We start from the raw sequence: 19,556 nt of genomic DNA on the forward strand, positions 1-19,556 counted from the left end.
GGATCTTGTGAGTCCTTGGGCCCCAGAGACCTGCACCCAGTTGGGCACTGCATCAGGGAAAACCTCCTGGCCATGACTCTCCCACACCTGCCCCAAGAGTTTGAGTTCACACTGCCCAGCCCCTTAGACCAAGTCTGGGGGAAATAAAACTTCAAGGAAGACAGCTGGGGGAGGGGACACACTTTACGCTCCAGTGCCCAACCAGCAGTGGCCAACTAGCGCCCCCTCTTTGCCAGTGCTCCCCACAGCCACTCCCAGTATCAGGCAGCCAGAAGAGCACACCTGTTTTTCCAACTAGTAGAAAAGAATGCCTGGCAGGGAACTTTGGAGCCATGTATTTCATTGGTTGGTGTCTGGACTACCTGGGGTTTTGAAACTTAACTCCTATCAGGGAGGTTGCAAAGAAACTTTTGATGAGTATATTACCTAAAATCAGTCATTCTCCTCCCCCCCCCCCCAGTCTTGCTGGGTTCCAGGAGAAGCAAGAGCCTCTACCTCCTGCTCATTCTTCACTCTTATCCAAACTGGAGGGTTCAGATTCAGAGGTGTCTCTTGAGTCCCTGCTGCCTGGTGGTGGGTAAGGCCTCTGGGTATGGCTGAAGCACCTGAAGTTAAAATCTGTGTTTTCCTTGGGGTTTGGAAAAAGGAAGTGACAATATCCCCCCACAGTTTAGAAATGTTTCCCAAGTAGCTACTACAGTTTGGAGAGTGTGGAATGCCCAGTTTTCCCTCTATCTCAAGCAGGGAAACAAAACAAAACAGAAGCCAGAGCTAAGTGCTGGTCTGCTTGACATCCATCCCCAGGAAACGCCAACCCCTAACTCATAGTGAGCAGGGAATTTCAATGCCCTTGAAAACAACTCTTGCCCACTTGCCATAATGCCCTCCCTTTGGAATCCATTTGCTAAATACCATTTGGTCTTTGCTGGCAGTAGTTTGCTCTGAGATTTCAAAGCTTTAAAGCCTGAGTTTCCAAATCCAGTCCCTCCTTTGTACTAACAAAATTGCATAGCATTAAATTGGGCATTACCAAGCCTACATATGTATTTGTCTAAAAGTTATTTGCGAAAGATTGATGGAAGGATTTTTGTTGTTGTTGCTAAACCCTCCCCAGAAGTTTTGCCCTGCACTGTGTGAAATAGAATAAGCAATTCAAATCTATTATTATTATTATTGGAGGAAATATTGCTAAAGCCACCTTGGTATTGAAGGGATTAACTTGCTTTTCTCCCAGCTCCTAACTCTGGGGTTAAGACAGCAGTAGATCAACTGTATAATGTGTGCACTGTTCGCTCATTTGTACAAGCAGAACAAAGGTTGGACTAAGCCAAATTGCATTGCACTTGTGAACCGAGGCCCGATGTGAAGTATCTTTTACAGCAGGGGGAATGAGAACAATTTCGTGTATGTCTAAAAGGGAATAACAAAGCCACTTTCTCGAGCATCTCAAAGTGAAGTAGCGAGGCGTGACATTCCCAGGGTGAGGAGGGACAAAAGCAGGGTCAGGGGGATGAAAAAGAGAATCAAACAGCCACTTTCACATGTCTGCCCTCAACTGCTGCACCTCTCCATAATAGGAAACAAATGTTGTAAAAGGGGGGATTGCTCCCATTCATTCAAAATAGCAAATGATAGCTAAACAACATTGTCAAAACTGAATCAACTTCTGTGCAGTACCACCCAGAAAAAGGTATTGTGTTTTGTTTAATAGCGGGGTGGAGCAAAGGGTCTTTTTTTTTTAAGGGGGGAGGGAGGAATCACCCTATACTTTTCATATTAATTTTCTTTGTCAGGAATTACTTGTTTGCTCAGAACTGGTGTGTATGGCAGGGTGCGGAAATCAGTATCTCTGGCTAGGCAGCCACTCCTAAAGTGTTCTTTGAGGGGAGAAATTTTGGAAAAGCAGAAACAGGAAGGTGGTGATCTTTAGCTTTATGAAGTGTTGCAAAGCTCCCAATAAGTGGGAAAACTGTTTTAGCCTCCTTTGGATGTATACAGGAATAAAAAAAAAAGATATTAATTGCAGTAGAATATTAGGTAAATCCTGTACAGTAGGCTAGGTGTCCTTTGCTTGGACATTTTAATAAAATCAATTCTGGTGTGAGTGTTGGGGGGGACGACTGCAGATCTCTGAAATGAAGGATATCCTGCATCCATAATATTTGTTGGTGCATTCGCTTGTTTTAATTTATTTTGAAACTGAATAACCTGTAGGTCTCCAGCCTTAAAAACCCTGCCTCTCCTTTGTTTGTTCAGAGAGAGGAGGAGAGCTTAACCCGGTGGACGTGTGCTGTATGTGTTTTCTTAATGGTAGAAGCAGGCTTTGCTGAAGACCAACAGCCTTTAGATATAATAACTCGCTGTGTTCCTGGGATGGTTGAAACTATTTGATTTCTGTCTTTCTTTCTTTCTCTCTCCCCCCTCCCTCTCTCTCTCCCCTCTTGCCCCCTGCCCCCCACCCCCTTTAGTGGACTTTTTTTTTTTTTTTTTTTTTGTCTCCATTCGTCCCCTGCTGAGCTGCCACCCACAAAGCGGGTTTGAAAAAGAAAGAATGCAAAGAAAGAAAGCGGCTGATCCTTACTGGCCTCCCCCAGCTAAGAATGGCTAGGAGGCGGGGCCAGGCGGGCTTGCGGCGCAGCTAGGCTCTTGCCTCCCCTGGGCGGCGGCGCGGTCCTTCCGTTCTGGTGGGTTTCACCTGGGACCAGGGTTTCGCTCTTTAGGTCCTGGTGAGTCCCAGCGTAGGATGCCAACCTCCTGCCGAGCGCCCTTCTCCACGGAACTGAGTCTGCTCCCGGTGCTTTGCTCAGTCTTGGGTGGGTCTCTGCGTACAGGCAAGCATAGGGGAGACCAGGTTGCCCCGAGGGTTTACCCACGTAGTGGAAATGAATCCACTGCCTTCTGCGTCCCTGTTTCTCTATCTCCTTCCCTCTTTCTTCTCCCTCTCTACCCTCATCTCTTTTTCAAACTCTGGTTTTAATTTCCACAAACGTAGGGACGCCAGGTTTTAGGTCGGCTAACAAGCTAGCTGCCTTCCCATCAGTGCAGTGTCCGGGATCGGCAGTGTATTTCCTTGTGTCCCCAGCCGGCCCAACCAAAAGAAAGGAAGGAAACGGAACACTCGAACACCCTCGCGCCCACCCCATCCCCCGCACACCTCTGAAGTGGGTGGTTGGCTACTGTAAGAGAGTGACTCCAGACTTAAAACTGTGGCTGACATTGTTCGGCCGACCACCGCCCCCCGCCCCAAACAATAGTGACCCTCGTAAACAACCCCACACTCTCCCCGTATTTATTTAACATTTTTTATCAGCAAAGAGCTTAGAAATATATTTATGTATGAATATTTATATATTTAAGATAAACATTAAATCTGTACTGCTGTTTCTCCCTTAAAGTGCTGCCCCCTCTCCATCTCTTGGGTAAATCCAGAATCACGGAGGATTTAATTCCAAAAAGGTTGATTCAGCAGGTGATTTCGAGTGATAACCATTTGTTTATGGTGGCTACAGCGGTTTGATTGGTGGAGTTGATGGCTTCCCTTAACTAAGGTAGGCTGCCTTTTCTTCCCACGCAGGCGGTAAAGTCTCTCACCTCTCACTTTACTGGCCCCCCTCCAGAAAGTGATTTGGGTTCAGTCTTTGGCTCTCCTGAATACCGGGAGTTTGGGGAAGCTACTGGTCTTTCTGTCTGTTCTTCCCCCTTTCACCTATTTTTCTTTAAACTCAAAAACAAAAACAAAAACAAACAAACAAAAAAAAAACCAAAACCAAAAACCAAAAAACTCACCCACAAAATAAACCTACACACAAATAGGGTAAAATAGATGGACATAGAAAATGAGTCAGATCCTTCCTGTTTTACACATCTGTTTCCGAAAGGACAGAGGGAGCCACCGGCATCATAGGTTCCCCAGATCATGGGTAATTATTAGCAACTTAGGTTTCCTTCGCGTCCGGATCCCCGCGACCTGTTGATGTCTCGGTGTCGCGGAGCGCAGAGCTCCGCGTCAAAGTTGGTTATGTAAACTGCTTGTGTATTTCGCATTATCATCGCGCTGTCTGGAGGCAATGTAGATTTTCTAAAGATCTAATGAATAAACAACCAGCAACTGCTGGCGGTGTAATTTACATTGTTAATGCCTACATGTGTATAATAAATATGCATTTGTATGTCTTCAAATAAACTCGTTTTAGTTTCTAACCTGTGGTGATTTTTTTTTTTTTTTCAAAAAGAAGGCGGGTGGCGGGAACTAGAGTTAACTTGCGTGGCGCTGGTGAAAATGGCTCCGCTGTCAAACTCAGGTTAGGCGGTTGATTAGATTCCGCAGGCCCGTTGTCCCACCTACCCTCTCAAGAAAGCTGCCTGGGATGTGCCCCCCACCCCCCACCCCAGGAAAGGGAAAAAGCTTAAAGGAACGAAGCCGCGCGGTCTGGGGACGGCGGCTCTTCCCGTGAAAATGGGAGCCGGGGCGAGGACAGCATCCCAGGTTTCGTGTATTCTCCCTCACCTAACGCCCTCCCCCAGAGACAGTGCCAGCTACTTCTCTTAGATCGCAACTTGAGTTGGGAGAGTTGGGCTGCTTCGGCTAAAACAACCTCTGGGAAAAGTTTCCCGGGAATTGTCCGACCTACAACCTTCCCCTATTTCGCATTTCGGACCAGCCTGAGGGACAGAAAGCAGGGAAGTAAGAGCGCGCTGGTCCAGGTCGGGGTGCTACACTCTGCCCCATCAGACACTTCCTCCAGTAGGGCAGGAACAGGGACGCTCCTGGGAGCCAAGGCCTCTGAGCCGCAGGGTTTGGACCCAGCATAGCTGCTGTGTTCAGAAGCCGAACGCCCTCCCAGATCGTCCCACGCCGCTTATTTGAGGGTAGACGCCGACGTTTGATATCTCTCCCTTCCACCAACCAGGTGCCACTTCCTTAGCGCGCTCGAAGGCAAATGTCTCATCTTTTCCCGTCCTAGATCTGGAATACATTATTTTAATTAAGTCTATGGCGATTTACTTTCCTCTGAGATCTATTCCACGGTGCAATTAGGAACGTATTGGTGCTAGCTCATATGAATATTCAGGAGCGTGTCAATTAATTAGCAGACAGAGGAATCTCATTATGGTGCTCAAAACCCTTTTAGTGTTAAGCAGAATTAAGGGGGTATTTGGCAGTGCGCTGGATTAGTGAATATTTTACTGTGCACTCATTTAACTTCATTATCATAGCACTTACACTACTCTCTGATTTTATTAATTAAATTGCTCATTAATTTGTCCAAAAAGGATAAAAGTTTTAATGTACACCCAACAACTTGGAAAGTAAACTTTCGCCCCGCTTGGTCTTTGCTCTGGGCCAGAAGAGGACAGATGGCGGCTTGCACAACTCGAGATGGAGGCGCGGTTCCCCTCTCCCTCCAACCGGCGGCTTCGGGGAGTTCAAGCGCTCCGGCTCCCCGCACTCGGGCAGCAGCGGAGATATTTGGGAGGAACAGCCGCGACAGACAGAGCAACCCATTCGCTTTTTGCCTCCGGGATTGGCTTGGAAATCTGAGTCTTATTTCCGCGAGCGAAAAAAAAAAAAAAAGGAAAAAGAAAGGAAAGAAAGCCTTTCGCTGGTTCCAGGAAGTGCAGGTGACTGGGCGCGGGGCCATTTGTCTGGGGACCAGGGACACAGAGGTGCCAGATCAGCAAGCCTGGGCACCTCCGCCTCCAGGCCCTAATACGCGCTGCTTCCCTGAGGCGGGTGCAAAATACGCTTGGTGCTGTCAGCAGCCTAACTGCAACGCCCCCTAAGGGCCTGCTAAGTGCAACGCCCAACCCCCACCCACGCACCTACCCCCGACTGGAGGCCTCTACCTGAGCACCCTGCCCACGTGCCCTCCACCTGGGCCACCTCTCAGGTATCATTAAAGTTCCGGCCCAAGTGCCGCTCAGGCTCACCTGTATCCCTCTACCCCACCCTGCCCCAAAAGGTTAGAAATACAAATATTAAAATTACTTGCACAAAGGGAACTGCTAAAGAGATCCCGAATTAATATGCATGTAAAATTAATTAGTTGCATTTTGTGACATCAAAATAAGTACCTGGGAAACAGTACACCTTCTGGGCATTGGGAACATATGCTGGAATTAGAGTTAATTGACTAATTACATAAATTAGGCATTAATTTTGCGACACATCAAGTATAAAAGATATCTCAATTAATTGAGCATAAATTACCAGGTGAAACCGGGCATCGGTCTGGCCAGGATCCCGGTTCTCTGACCTTTCCACTCTTTAGGCCCCAAAAGCTAGACATCGTGTCTAGCAACCAGGTCGAGAGTGGCTGGCCTGGAAGGAGAGACCCAGGTCTGCGTGGGGAGTTGCTGTACAGGCTGATGACTCCGGGCAATCGTTAGTGTGAAGAAAACTCCTCCACTCATTAAAATCAATTACATGCAGTTAGATTGATCAGCTTTTGTCAGAAAGAAGAGAAGCAGAGAAGCAAATCCCTTCCCCACCCCACCCCAAGTCCTGCCTCTCTTTTCTCCTCTGTCCACCTTAGCTGATTCTGTAGCAATCCCAGGTTCTCTGCAGTTCTGATCCTCAGTTTCCCATGTAAATTTTCTGGACTTGACACGGGCTCCAGGCACTTTGGATCGATCTGGACTCTGGCTGTGCTGTGCTGGATGCCTTGTTTCTCTTAGTGGTCTACATCCTGGAGGGCTAGCCATCACTCCTCACCCAGGAATACAACTTCAAGGGAGTGATGCCATGTGATCTCTTCCGTTTTGAAGTGGGTGTAAATTAATCTCCGGGTTGTAAAATTTAGGTAAATAACCCATACATTCTCCTAAAAGACTGGTCGAACTGAGCCCCCAGCTTCTCCCCCATGGCTTATATGATTTCTCTCCTTTCTTATGGATGAAAGAACAGAATGGATACAGCATGGGTGTTGAACTTAATTTTCCCAAGGCGCCTTTCTCCCAGGAGAGCTCTGGGAACACACTAATAATTCTCCCTCAAACCCTACCAAAAATAACATTTGCCTTAAAAACAGTATTTTTATGAAAATATTAATGACGTTGGCAACAACTTTCCCCTATTTTATTTACACATTTTAAGCAGAAGAAAAAGGTGTCCCAAAGTAAAAGAGGTATCTGGCAGTGGGTAAAGTCATGCTAAACCCTAGTGAAATTGCAACAAAACTCCTATGCAGTCCTTACATAAAGTACCACCAATTATAACACAGTGGTTCTGTTGATCTAATGGAATATTAGTAATGAAGGCACAGATTTCTCAGCAACTTCTGGAGCTGCCTTCATGTGCCTGGTAGTTTGTGAAAGTATCTGAAGTTACAGATTCAACCCCCCCCCCCAAACCCCCTGCCCCAAGATCCCTGGGTTGTAGTCATTTTCTTCTTTTTGCCAAAGCAAACGCAGAGAATGAAAGGAAATCCTGAGAAACCCTTTATCGTCTGATTATATACATCTTCATCAAGATGCCTAGGTGACATTTGTTAGAATATAATCCTGACTGCTGATGGGCTAAAGAAACTGATACATTCCTGAGTTTACAGAGACAAACATTCATCTTGATGTAGAGGTTTTCTGCAGTAGCCAGATGCTGAAGGTACTTGAGGGAAATGTTGACAAGTGGATAATTGTCGGCAGAACTAAAACAGACACTTTGTTTACAGTCGAGCATGATTAATTGAGAGTAAATAAAACAGCACTCTTTATAAAACCACCATCCAAGTTCAAAAAAGGCAGTATGTCTCTAGGAATAAAAGAAGTGGACTTATTGTACAAGAGCTCATTTTACCAGGCCCTTGAAGCAGCAGCTGGCAGTGGTGTAGATCAGATGTAGATATATGCTTTATGGCTCTCCAGCTGGTCTGTTTTTTGGGTTTTATTTGCCTATATAGAGCCAGATTAGAAATATTTTCCCCATGATTAGCTGACTTTTAACATTCTCTTATTAAAAGATTATTCTTCTCCTCTCCATTCTCCCTTCAAAAGGTAATGCATTTGATGGGAAATTCTTTGCAAAATGAGCCAGGCTGATAAACCCACTCTGATGTCAAACAAGGCTATTAAATGCCATTGTGATGCTTCGGTTTGCAGAGAGCATTTCTGTTCCCTGTGGCTCTAATAAATTGCAGAAGCCAGACTCTAGTAAACATCGTAGAATTGTCCAGCACAATAAATTTTAATGAAACTGGAAATATATCTTTCAAGGCACAGTGTGACTTGTGTACACAAAGTATCTTTTTGGCCTCTTTCCTGCTAGACCACAGGGTGACCAGGCCAGCAACTTTCTAACAAATTCTTCTAATCATGTTTGTGTAGATTAGTGCTATAGACATATCTGTCACTGACCTTGGATAGATAGCTTGGATGGATGGATTTATGACAGTTTACAAGCGGACATTCTTTGTATTGGAATCTAATGTCAAATGAAGTTCAAGACAATAAGCCTAAGGCAGTTATGAATTATTTTGGACTACTAACAATTCACTTAAATTCAGTACTGCTGTCCTCCTGTAAGGATGGATACAGAAACACAAGCCAGGTAAATAAGATGCAAACCAGAACTCAGCTCCTGGGAGAAAGCTTTCTCTTGGGATTTCTTGCAGTTAAGAACTGTCTGCAAGAGCATTGCTGTGACTGTGGTGTAGGCCAGCAGCTGCAGCTCCAATTGGACCCCTAGGCTGGCAAAGGAAGGCTGCCCTTTTTCCTCCCTCCCTCAGTCCTTCTCTCCCTTCTTTCCTTCCATAAGCATTTCTGAGGACTAATTCAGTTCTAGTTCATTAAATAGCAAAGCAGGGATCTATCTGATAAATTCATTTTAGTAAAAAATGTTAGTTGGTGAAAGAAAATACATACTCAAGAATAGGCACCAGCTTCTCAGCTTGGAGGTTTTTTTTTTGTTTTGTTTTGTTTTCTCTCCCTTGTCGTAAGTTCTTCATGATTTCAGAGTCTTTTAAAAAATACATTCCTGCTTTTGACCTTCACAATAACTCATAGAGGAATGAGAATCTATGAATAAAAGTGGCTAATAGCCATTGAGTGCTTTGTATTAGTCCAGCAGTTCTGACCCCGGAGTTCTCTGAGAGGCTTACATGGGTTTCATGAGGTTCCAACGGTCTTCGTAAAAACTCAGGACATTATTGACCTTTTCTACTTTTCTTCTTTCACTAGTGTACAGTGGAGTTTTCCAGAAGCATCATGACAGGTTGAATATAGAGACAGACATGAGAATCCTGTTGTGCTGTATTGTATTAAGCCAGACATTAAACAGCTTTGCAAAAATGTTGATACAACAGTACTGTTCTCATTTTTTGCTGAGCAAATATTTTTCATAAAGTTGTATTATTTGTCTTAACATGTAATGGCTTTATTATTTATTATATTTTGGGGGGACCACACCCATGGCATGTGGAAGTTCCTAGGCCAGGGATCAAACCAGAACCACAGCAGTAACCTGAGCCTCAGCAGTGGTAACACCGAGTCCTTAACTGCTAGGCCACCAGGAATTCTCCTGTTTCTTTTCTCAGGCCACATCCATGGCATATGAAATTTCTCAGACCAGGGATTGAATCCGAGCCACAGCTTTGAACTATGCCACAGCCGTGGCAACTCCAGGTCCTTAACCTGCTGTGCCACAGTGGGAACTCCTCACTATTATTTTTAAGTAAATTAATAAATAGTTTAAAATTTCCCCAGTTTTACTTTTAAATATAGTAACTATAAACTCTGATAAACAAGTGGCTTGGGGAGTAAGCTCTGCTTTCACCTGTTGTAGAGCTTAGGAAACCAAGAGGTTCCACAGATGATAGGTGGGTGGGAGGGAGCTCAAGGTTCTTTATAGCATTTGAAATTTAACTTCCGTTTTATAGCTGAAATTGGAGAGTTCCTGTTCATAGATGAAAATGCTGGGACCCAGAGAAGTTATGTGGTTTGCCTAAGCTCACACCTTCAGAAATGGAGCTAGGTCTTCAGTAGATTCTTCTCACTGTAAGCAGGGACCTCTATACTCCCTACTGACCATTCGGCGGTGTGCTAGGAAGCTGGATCTTGGTGGGGAAAAGTCTTCATTTATAGTATTTGCCAACTTCTGTAGTGTCATGACTGATTTCAAGTCATAATATCTTTCTGCATGTTTTACATCTTTAATTTTTTTTTTTCAGCCACATCTGTGGCATGTGGAAGTTGCCAGTCCAGAGATCAAATCCAAGCTAGAGTTGTGACCTATGCCACAACTGCAGCAACGCCAGATTCTTAACCCCCTGCACCAGGCTGGAGATTGAGCTAGTGCCTCCACAGAGACAAGCCAAATCATTAACCCACTGCACCACAGAAGAAGTCCACTTCTTCTTTAATGTTACTCAACAATATTTTGGTAGCTTTTAGTGAATGGGATCTTCATACTTCACTAAATTTACCCCTAAGAAACTCTTGGCTTTTACTATATTATGGATGGTATTTTAAAATTTAAATTTCCAACTGTTTGTTGCTATTATATAGAAAGACAATAATAGATTTGTATTTACCATGCATTCTATAACCTTGCTAAACTCACATCATTTCTGGTTGCGTTGTATAGATTTCATAAGTTTTTCTATGTATACTACTATGTCATCCATGAAAAAGGTAGTTGTATTTCTTCATTTCTGATAACTTTGCTTTTTATTTTCTTTCCTTATTGCACTGTCTAGGATCTCCAGTAAAATGATGAATAGAAATATGAGAGTACACATCCTCACCTTGTTCTTAATCTTATGGGGGAAATATTCAGTTTTCCACCACTAGATATGATATTTATTGTAAGTTTTTCATAGATGCTTTTTATGAGATTGAAGAAGTTCCCTTCTATTTCTAGTTTTCTGAGATTTTTAAAAACTCTGAATAGATATTAAACTGTACCAAATATTCTCCATCTTTGAGATGATCATATGATTTTCCTCTATTAATATGGTGAATTTATTTGTTTACATTTGAATATTAAATTAACCCACTTGGTCATGATACATTACTCTTTTTATATTGCTATATTTGATTTGTGAAGGAATTTGTAGTTTTCTTTTTTTGGCTTTTTTTGGTTTGGGGAATTAGAGTAATGAGGGTCTTATAAGATGATGTGTGATATAGCTCCCTATCTTCTATTTTGTGGAAGAGTCTTTGTAGAATTAGTTTTTTTTTCTTAGATGATTCATAGAATTTACCAGTGAATGCATCTGGCCTAGAGGGTGAGGGTATGTGTGTGCGTGCATGTGTGTATGAAGGTTATTATCTAAAACTACTTTCTTTATTAGATATCTTGCTATTCAGGTTACCTATAAAGGAGGCTTTGGTAGTTTATGTCTTTAAGGAAATTTGTCATTTCATCTAAGTTGATTAATTTGTTACTATAAAGTTGGTCATAATATTTCCCTACTATTTTAGTCTTCTCTAATTTTTTTATTGATCAGTCTGGCTAAAGGTTTATCAAATTTATTGGTATGTGCAAAGAATCAGCTTTTGGTTTCATTGATCTCTATTGTTTTTCTGTTTTCTGTTTCTCTGATCTCATTTTTCCTTCCTCCAGCTTCTAGTAGGTTTAGTTCATTTAAAAACTATTTTCTTTTTTAATTCAAAGTGGAAGTCTAGATTGTTGAATTGACACCTTCTCCCCCTTAATATAGGCATTTAATGCTGTCAACTTACTTTAAAGATAGCTTTAGCTTGATCTATAACGTTGATAAATTATATTTTCATTTTCATTTAGTGCAAATTTTTTTTAAGTTCCCTTGTGATTTCCTCTGTGAATTGTATATAGAAGGGTGTCATTTAATTTTCAATTATTTGAGTCTTTTCAGATGTAAAAACTGATTTCTAGTTTAAATCCATTGTTTTCAGTAACCATACTTTATGTATTTTTAATCCTGTTACATTTACTGATACTTTTTTGGTTTATTCTGGTGAATATTCCAAGTACACTTGGAAAAAAAAAAGATTATTATCTTGTTGGATGGAATGTTCTATTAGTGTCACTTAGGTCAAGTTGACAGAGAGTGCAGTTCAAATCCTTATTCTGGTTTTCCATTTACTTGTTCTTTCAGTTACCGAGAAAAGAATGTTGAGTCTAACTAAAATTGTGGATTTGTCTATTTCTTCCTTTAGTATTTGGCTTCATGTATTTTAAATTTGTTTTTACTTGCATACATATTTAATATTATGCTTTCTTGATCTATAAAACCCTTTATCTATGAAATGTCCATCTTTATCCCATTTTTATGCCTTGTTTGAAGTTTATGTTATCTGATGTTAATATAGCCACTTTAGCATTATTCTGATTAGGGTTTATGTGGTATCTTTTTCCATCTTTTTTGCTTTTTAAAAATTTTTTTGTTGTGTCAATTTCTGTTGTACAGCAAACTGACCCTGTCATACACACACACACACACACACACACACACACACACACACATTCTTTTTTTCATATTATCTTCTATCATGTTCTATCACAAAAATATGGAATGTTTCACAAATTTGGGTATCATCCTTATTCAGGGGCCATGCTGATTTTATGTCATTCCAGTTTTAGTATATATGCTGCTGAACTGAGTCGTCTTTTCAGTTTTTAGGCTATTTGTCTTTTTATATCTAAAGTGGGTTTCTATAGACAGTATGTAATTGGGTCATGCATTTTTATCTAATTTCACAATCACTGCCTTTTAACTGCAACATTTTAACCATTTACATTTATATTTCCATGGTTGGACACAAAGTTACTTTCTTGCTGTTTGTTTGTTTGTTTGTTTGTTTTTTGTGGTTTTTTTTTTTTTTTTTTTTGCTTTTTAGGGCCACATGTGCAGCATATGGAGGTTCCCAGGCTAAGGGTCTAATTGGAGCTACAGCTACCAGCCTACACCACAGCCACAGCAATGCAGGATCTGAGCCACATATGTGACCTGCACCACAGCTCATGGCAACACTGGATCCTTAACCTACTGAGCGAGGCCAGGGATTGAACCCGCTACCTCATAGTTCCCAGTCAGATTCGTTTCCATTGAGCCATGATGGGAACTTCCTTGCTGTTTGTTTTTTATTTTCATTTTGTTTTTCTTTGTTCCATGTTTCGTTACTCTCTTTCTCCTTTTATTTTCTTCTTTTTGAGTGTTTTTATGATTCTATTTTATCTCTACTCTTAGCTTCCTGTATATACTGTTTCTTTATTTCCTTTTTTTAAAAATTTTGTGCTTGCTCTGGGGTTTGAAGCATATGATTTTAATTTATCAAAGTTTTTGATAAACATTATTCTGCTTCATGTGTAAAATGAACATTTTACTTCCATTTTTCTTTCTTTTGTCTTTTGTACTAATGTTATAATACATTTTACCTCTACATATGTTCTGAATTCTAGTAATGTATTGTTATTATTTTTGCTTAAAACAGTCAATTATCTTTAAGGAAATTTAAAAATCAGAACAAATATCCTAAATTTACCTAAAAATGTACTTTGTTACTCCTCATTCTTTTGTGGAAATCCAAATATATGTCTGAAATGATTTTCCTTCTTCTTGAAGAACTTCCTTTAATATTTCTTATAGTGCAGTTATGCTAGTGATCAATTCTTTCAAATTTTTGTCTGTCTGACTTAAATTTTGAATGATATTTTCAGGGGGTGTAGAATTTTAAATTATCAAGTTTCTTTTTTTTTCTTTTGGTGCTTTAAATTTTTTGCTCTGTTGTCTTCTGATTTGCCCTGTTTCTTATTAAAAGTCTGATAATTCTCATTTTTGTTCTTCTGTATGGATTGCATTATTTTCTTGCTGGTTGTTTTTAAGATTTTACCACTGGTTTCGGTAATTTGATTCTCATATGCTGCATTATGCTTTAGTTTGTATGTTTATTCTAGTTAGACTTCACTGAGCTCTTTGAATCTATAAATTTATATTTTCATCACATTTGGAAAAATTTTAATGATTATTCTGCTCTCCCTTCCTTCTGGAACTCTAATTTTTTTTTCTTTTTTTTTTGTCTTTTTGTCTTTTTGTCTTTTGTTGTTGTTGTTGTTGCTATTTCTTGGGCCGCTCCAGCGGCATATGGAGGTTCCCAGGCTAGGGGTTGAATCGGAGCTGTAGCCACTGGCCTACGCCAGAGCCACAGCAACTCGGGATCCGAGCCGCGTCTGCAACCTACACCACAGCTCACGGCAACGCCGGATCGTTAACCCACTGAGCAAGGGCAGGGACCGAACCCGCATCCTCATGGTTCCTAGTCGGATTCGTTAACCACTGCGCCATGACGGGAACTCCCTCTTTTTTTTTTTTTTTTTTTTTTTTTTTTGGTCTTTTTGTCTTTTCTAGGGCCAAACCCATGGCATATGGAGATTCCCAGGGTAGGGGTCTAATCAGAGCTGTAGCTGCCAGTCTATGCCAGAGCCATAGCAATGCAGGATCCGAGCTGCGTCTGCGACCTACGCCACAGCTCATGGCAACACCGGATCCTTAACCCACTGAGCAGGGCCAGGTATCAAACCTGCAACCTCATGGTTCCTAGTCAGATTTGTTAACCACTGTGCCACAATGGGAACTCCCTGGAACTCTAATTTTGTATTTGTTAGATTGCTTGATATTGTTTCACACATCGCTGACTTTAATCATTTTTTCCCCTTTGCCTCATTTTGGATAAATGTCTTCAGTTCCTAATTATTTATTCTACAGTGTCTAGTCTACTATTAATAGTATTCAGCACCTTTTCATTTCTGATATTATGTTTTTCATGATTAGAAGTTTCTTTTCTTTTTCTTTTTTCTTTCTTTTTTTTCCTGTGGGTTTTTTTTTTTTCCCCCTTGTAATTAGTTATCTCTGTCCTTCCTAGATCTGTTTTTACTGAAGGATTCTTCTCCTGATTATGGGTTGTTTTTTGTTTTGTTGTGTTTGTTTGTTTGTTTGTTTTTTCATGCTAGGTAATGTTTGATTGGATGCCAGTCATTACAAATTTTAAGTTGTTGAGTGCAGAAAGACATTTGAAAGAGTATTGGACAGAATGAAGTTACTTGAATCTGTTTGATCCTTCTGAGTCTTGATTCGAGTTTTTATTCTGACTGGTTCAAAGTAGCCTTTACTCTAGGGCTATTTTAGCCTCACTTACTAAGGTGTGACATTTCAAAGAACTCTGCCTGATGCCTTATGTATTCCAAGGTCCCTCCACTGTATTGAGTGGAAAAGGAAATGACTCCCAGCTTTGGGTGAGCCCCCATTAATTGTTCTGCTTACTGCTTCCCAATAGTGCTTCTCCTGATCTTATGGATAGAACTCCTTTCAGCTGAAGATCTCCAGTAATCTAATACCTAAAATAACCTAGATATCTTCCCCCAACTCCAGTTTCTGTCACCTTCACCCTGGGACCCTTCTGGACTTTGTTTAGTTTCTCTCTCCTTGTGTTGTAGCCTAGAAACTACCTCTAGGCAGTAAGCTGGGGTAATCATAGGTTGTCTCTCATTAGTTTTTGTTGCTCAAGGACCGCAACCTTCCTCTGCCTAAAACAGTGTTTAAACGTATTTTGTAAGGATATCTAGTTGTTCAGAGTGGGAAATAAATTCCCACAACAGTTATTTTTTTTCTGAGGCAAAATTGAAGTCTGTCTGTGAATAAAATTTACTGTGGAAGAGATTTATTGAGTATAATATCCTCTTTTCTAGGAAGGTAATTAAAAGGTTTTGTTTTCTGTTTTGAAAAGTCACAAAGTCTCCTTAAATTTAAAACCAGCTGAAGAGTTCCTGTCGTGGTGCAGTGGTTAACAAATCTGACTAGGAACCATGAGGTTGCAGGTTCGATCCCTGGCCTTGCTCAGTGGGTTGGGGATCCAGCGTTGCCGTGAGCTGTGGTGTAGGTCGCAGATGCGGTTCAGATCCTGAGTTGCTGTGGCTCTGGCGTAGGCTGGCGGCTACAGCTCGGATTGGACCCCTAGCCTGGGAACCTCCATATGCTGCGGGAAGCGGCCCTAGAAAAGACAAAAAGACCAAAAAAAAAAAAAAAAAGAAAAACCGCCAGCTGAGAGTCTCCAGTTTTCAACATTCTTTGAAGAGGGAGAATATCATTCTTTTATTTTTCTTATAGAATCTCATTTTTTTTTTTTGCAATACAAATCATATTTTAAGATTAGGCTTTATAAATATAAAGTTATTGTAAGTAAATATATAGTATTGGGATACTTGAGAGATTATCTTTCCTAGAAAATGCATTATTTTCTTGCTTACTTCAGTTCTTATTAAATTATTTTTTTCTTCCTATCATTTAGACTTTAAGAATTGCTCAAATGACCATTTGTATGCCATTCTCGGTATTTGTTCACTCAAGACTTTTAAAATTATAAACCATCAGTGACTTCATATAAAATGTGAATTAGCCCTTTATCAATATCAGAATTTAGTGCACAATACAAATAAGAAATGTACGTGGCTGATAGCAGAATGTGTACTTCCCACTTCAATAGAGAACATTCAGTACCTCTTAGGAATAAAATTCTATTCTTGTAAGCTCCTCCTAAATAGGCTGTAAACATTTGTGATTTTCTTTTCTTGAATTAGCCTAATCCTTTGCAATAAATTGAGTTTCTGTGTTTTGCAGAGCTTTTGAAGACTCACTTAAGAGGAAAGAGTTTGAGGAATTAGAAACATATTAAATTAAATATGTTCAAATATTTCCTTCCTCTTCTGTGTTAAGTACTTTGCAGAAATAATTACTTCCATTTTCATTTGCCAGAGTGAAAAACTTTTTCTTATATATTTCATTATCCCTGAATTAGGAATAAACTTTCCTAAAATATTTCTTATATATTTTCTTGTCATATTATCTTTACCTTTAGATATTTTTGTAGACATTGCAACTTGGTAATTCAATTACATTATATTTTTTATATACTGACAATTAATCTCAGTAGAGATTATGACCATGATTTTGAAATTGCAAAGCACCTATAGGAAGGGATGATTAGATTCCTTACACTTCTGTGTTGGTTCCTTATTCTTGTTTGGATTTTGCTGGTTGCCATCATGTTTTGGACTATTGAAATACCTATACCTTTCTGGCCCCATTTTTGCTTCTAAGCCATCAGTAAAATATAATTAAATACCTATTTCAAGGGGCTGAACTTCAAAAAATTCATAGATTTTTATTTTCACTTTGTAGTGTATTTATGTTATGTGAAAATGCATTTCAGAGTTTGTACATTACTTGGAGAAATAACTTAAGAGCTTACCCTTTTACATAATTGTATGTTTAACAATAAAAAGAAAATCATGTCATAACGCCTGTGGTTTCTCTGGAGTTCTCTGTTATCAATTAGAAAATGAACTAGATTTTCTAATTCTCTAGTTCCTTAGGGATTTATTTAAAAAGCAACCTGAATTTTTAGTTTCATGCAAAACGTTGCACTGTTTACAAGATGAATATTAAAATAATACAATTAGAATGAAAAGTGTCTTCCTTTGGGGTTCTCTGGAGAAAGAGAGTGAGACAGACAGACACTGTGGGATATAGCAGGGAACATGTTTTCTGCAGAGCCGATTTGATATTAATGCATTCTGCTAATCAAGTTTATTTTCCATATTGACTGAAGTTAATGTTAATCCTTTAATTTGCAAATACTACAGTTCTAAAAATTACATTTCTGAGTTGATCACTGGTGGTAATACTACATGGTGTCATTGTAAGCTTGCTGCTGATTATTTACACTCACTCTAGAAGATGAAATTATCCCCAACATATCTTTCTTGCAAAATTAGTAGAAATGCTGGTTGTTATTAAACCTGATCAGCTGGTATCACAGCAGGGTACTTGTGAAAAAATTACTTAATATCTCTTTGTTTACAGTCTTCACTGAGGTGAATATATTTAATGTAATTATTCAACTGAGCCAGCCCCTGATGTTAACTGCTTCTGTTTAAAAGAAGTTGCCTTTTTTAACAAAACCTGTACCACACCAAAGGTTTTATGTTCATTTTCCTTAGAACTATATTCTGTGTATATGTCTAGAAAAGGAGTCTAAATGAAGAGGTTTTGTGCTGATTAAACCCGAAGGTGTTATTACACACAGGAAATTTGATCATTCTTGCATCTTCAGAAAGAGTCACGTTGTGGAGAACTAAAAAGGGTGGATTTCAAATCAGCCGTGGATTTATATGACAATTTGGGGATAGTTCACTTTATGAACTCAATATCCCTTCTTAAGAAGCAATTAAACCCTAATGGGACCACTGTGGATTTAGTAAATAGATTGGAACAAACTTAGATTCAAAGTGACTAACCAACAAAATGCTTTTCTATTCTATTACTGTAATAGAAAAATTTACTCCAAATCAGAAATGGGCAAAATATATAAATATGATGTGCTTAGACATTCATGTAGTGCCTGTTGATTTCAAGGGGGGTGGTGCAAATGTATGTGAGTGGACTTTCATTTTGAGTCTCTTCAGTTGGCTCAACAATTTAGTTTTTCAGTTATATTTATGTTTCGCTATATCCTTCAAACAGCTCCCAGAATGAATGTACTTCATGTCTTGAATCATTAGACCAGTCTTAAAACTGCTTTCTTTTTCTTTACATAAATATTTCTTTGTAACTGGTTGGCTAACAAGATCACTTGGTCATCCAGGAAACTGCTAATCCTAGGTCTATTCATTTTTCTTGGCCCTGATATATGATGTTAAGCTGGAAAAAAAAATCTTTTTAAAAATACATTGCTCCCCAAGCATCACTCTCAGGAGCAGAAGGTAGCTGGATTGGCTGTTATTTGGGGGGTTGGAAAAGGAGCTTAATGATATTCATTTAGAAATGATAAACCTGGAGAGTTATCACTTCTCTCTGTAGTATGTTATTAGACAGAGCCTACCTCAGCTCAACACTTATTTTGACGGAAGAACTTGTATTGTTTCCTTGTGATTTTTTTCTAGTTACCAGTATTCTTGAATTAAAAAAAAATCTTAATTAGGGCAACTGACTATTATATAATAATTCTACAGTTATGTTATTATCCGTTGGAGATCGGAAGTAGTGTGTTTTTGTTCACACCAAATTCCTATGCCCAGCACAATTTCCAATGCCTAGTGGGTGCTTAACAAGTATTTGGTGAGCAGGGAAATGTCCGAGTCCTCTGCCTCCTGTTGTCGCCATGCCCTTGTTATACCTGCAAAACTGCGTGGGCTCCAAGTATCACGCTTGTGTGTACAGCTTTCTATCCTGAAAATATAATTTAAAGTCCAACTGGGAAAGAGGGGCCACTCCATTTAAATCAGAGGGAATGTAGTTCAGGAAATTGGTTACATAGGTGCCAGGAAAGCTTAGCAGATAAAAGGAAGATGGGAAGACAACCCATAAGTTAGCAGCACCAGGAAGCCACGCCCCTAAACTGGAGGGATGAAATGAGGAAGTGGTAATGCCACCCCCCCCCAAGGGCCTGGGAGCACCTGAGTGAACCTGAAACCACTAAGGACGCTGGCGCCGAGGGGGTGGTGCAGCCATTGCTGGGGAGGCATCAGAGGCAGAGAAGGAAGGGAGAAATACTCTTTCTTGCTTCTCCCTTCTTATGAGCCTCTA

General features: G+C 40.2%; 1 long non-coding RNA gene and 1 other non-coding gene across 2 annotated transcripts in view; one reads left to right on the plus strand and one right to left on the minus strand.

Moving 5' to 3' along the window:
- LOC110260996 (uncharacterized) overlaps positions 1 to 19,556 on the plus strand; it is a 625,553-nt gene that overhangs the window by 361,610 nt on the left and 244,387 nt on the right. The gene's annotated exons all lie outside the window — the stretch shown is intronic.
- Positions 12,481 to 12,584, minus strand: LOC146406331 (U6 spliceosomal RNA). Its single transcript, XR_014832542.1, has one exon. It is a non-coding gene; the product is annotated as a U6 spliceosomal RNA (small nuclear RNA).

Source organism: Sus scrofa, chromosome 1, assembly GCF_054392235.1.
Source record: "Sus scrofa isolate SSC_HxYL_T2T_F1_AM1 chromosome 1, Sscrofa_HxYL_maternal_Yorkshire_Landrace_v2.0, whole genome shotgun sequence".
NCBI lineage: Eukaryota > Metazoa > Chordata > Mammalia > Artiodactyla > Suidae > Sus > Sus scrofa.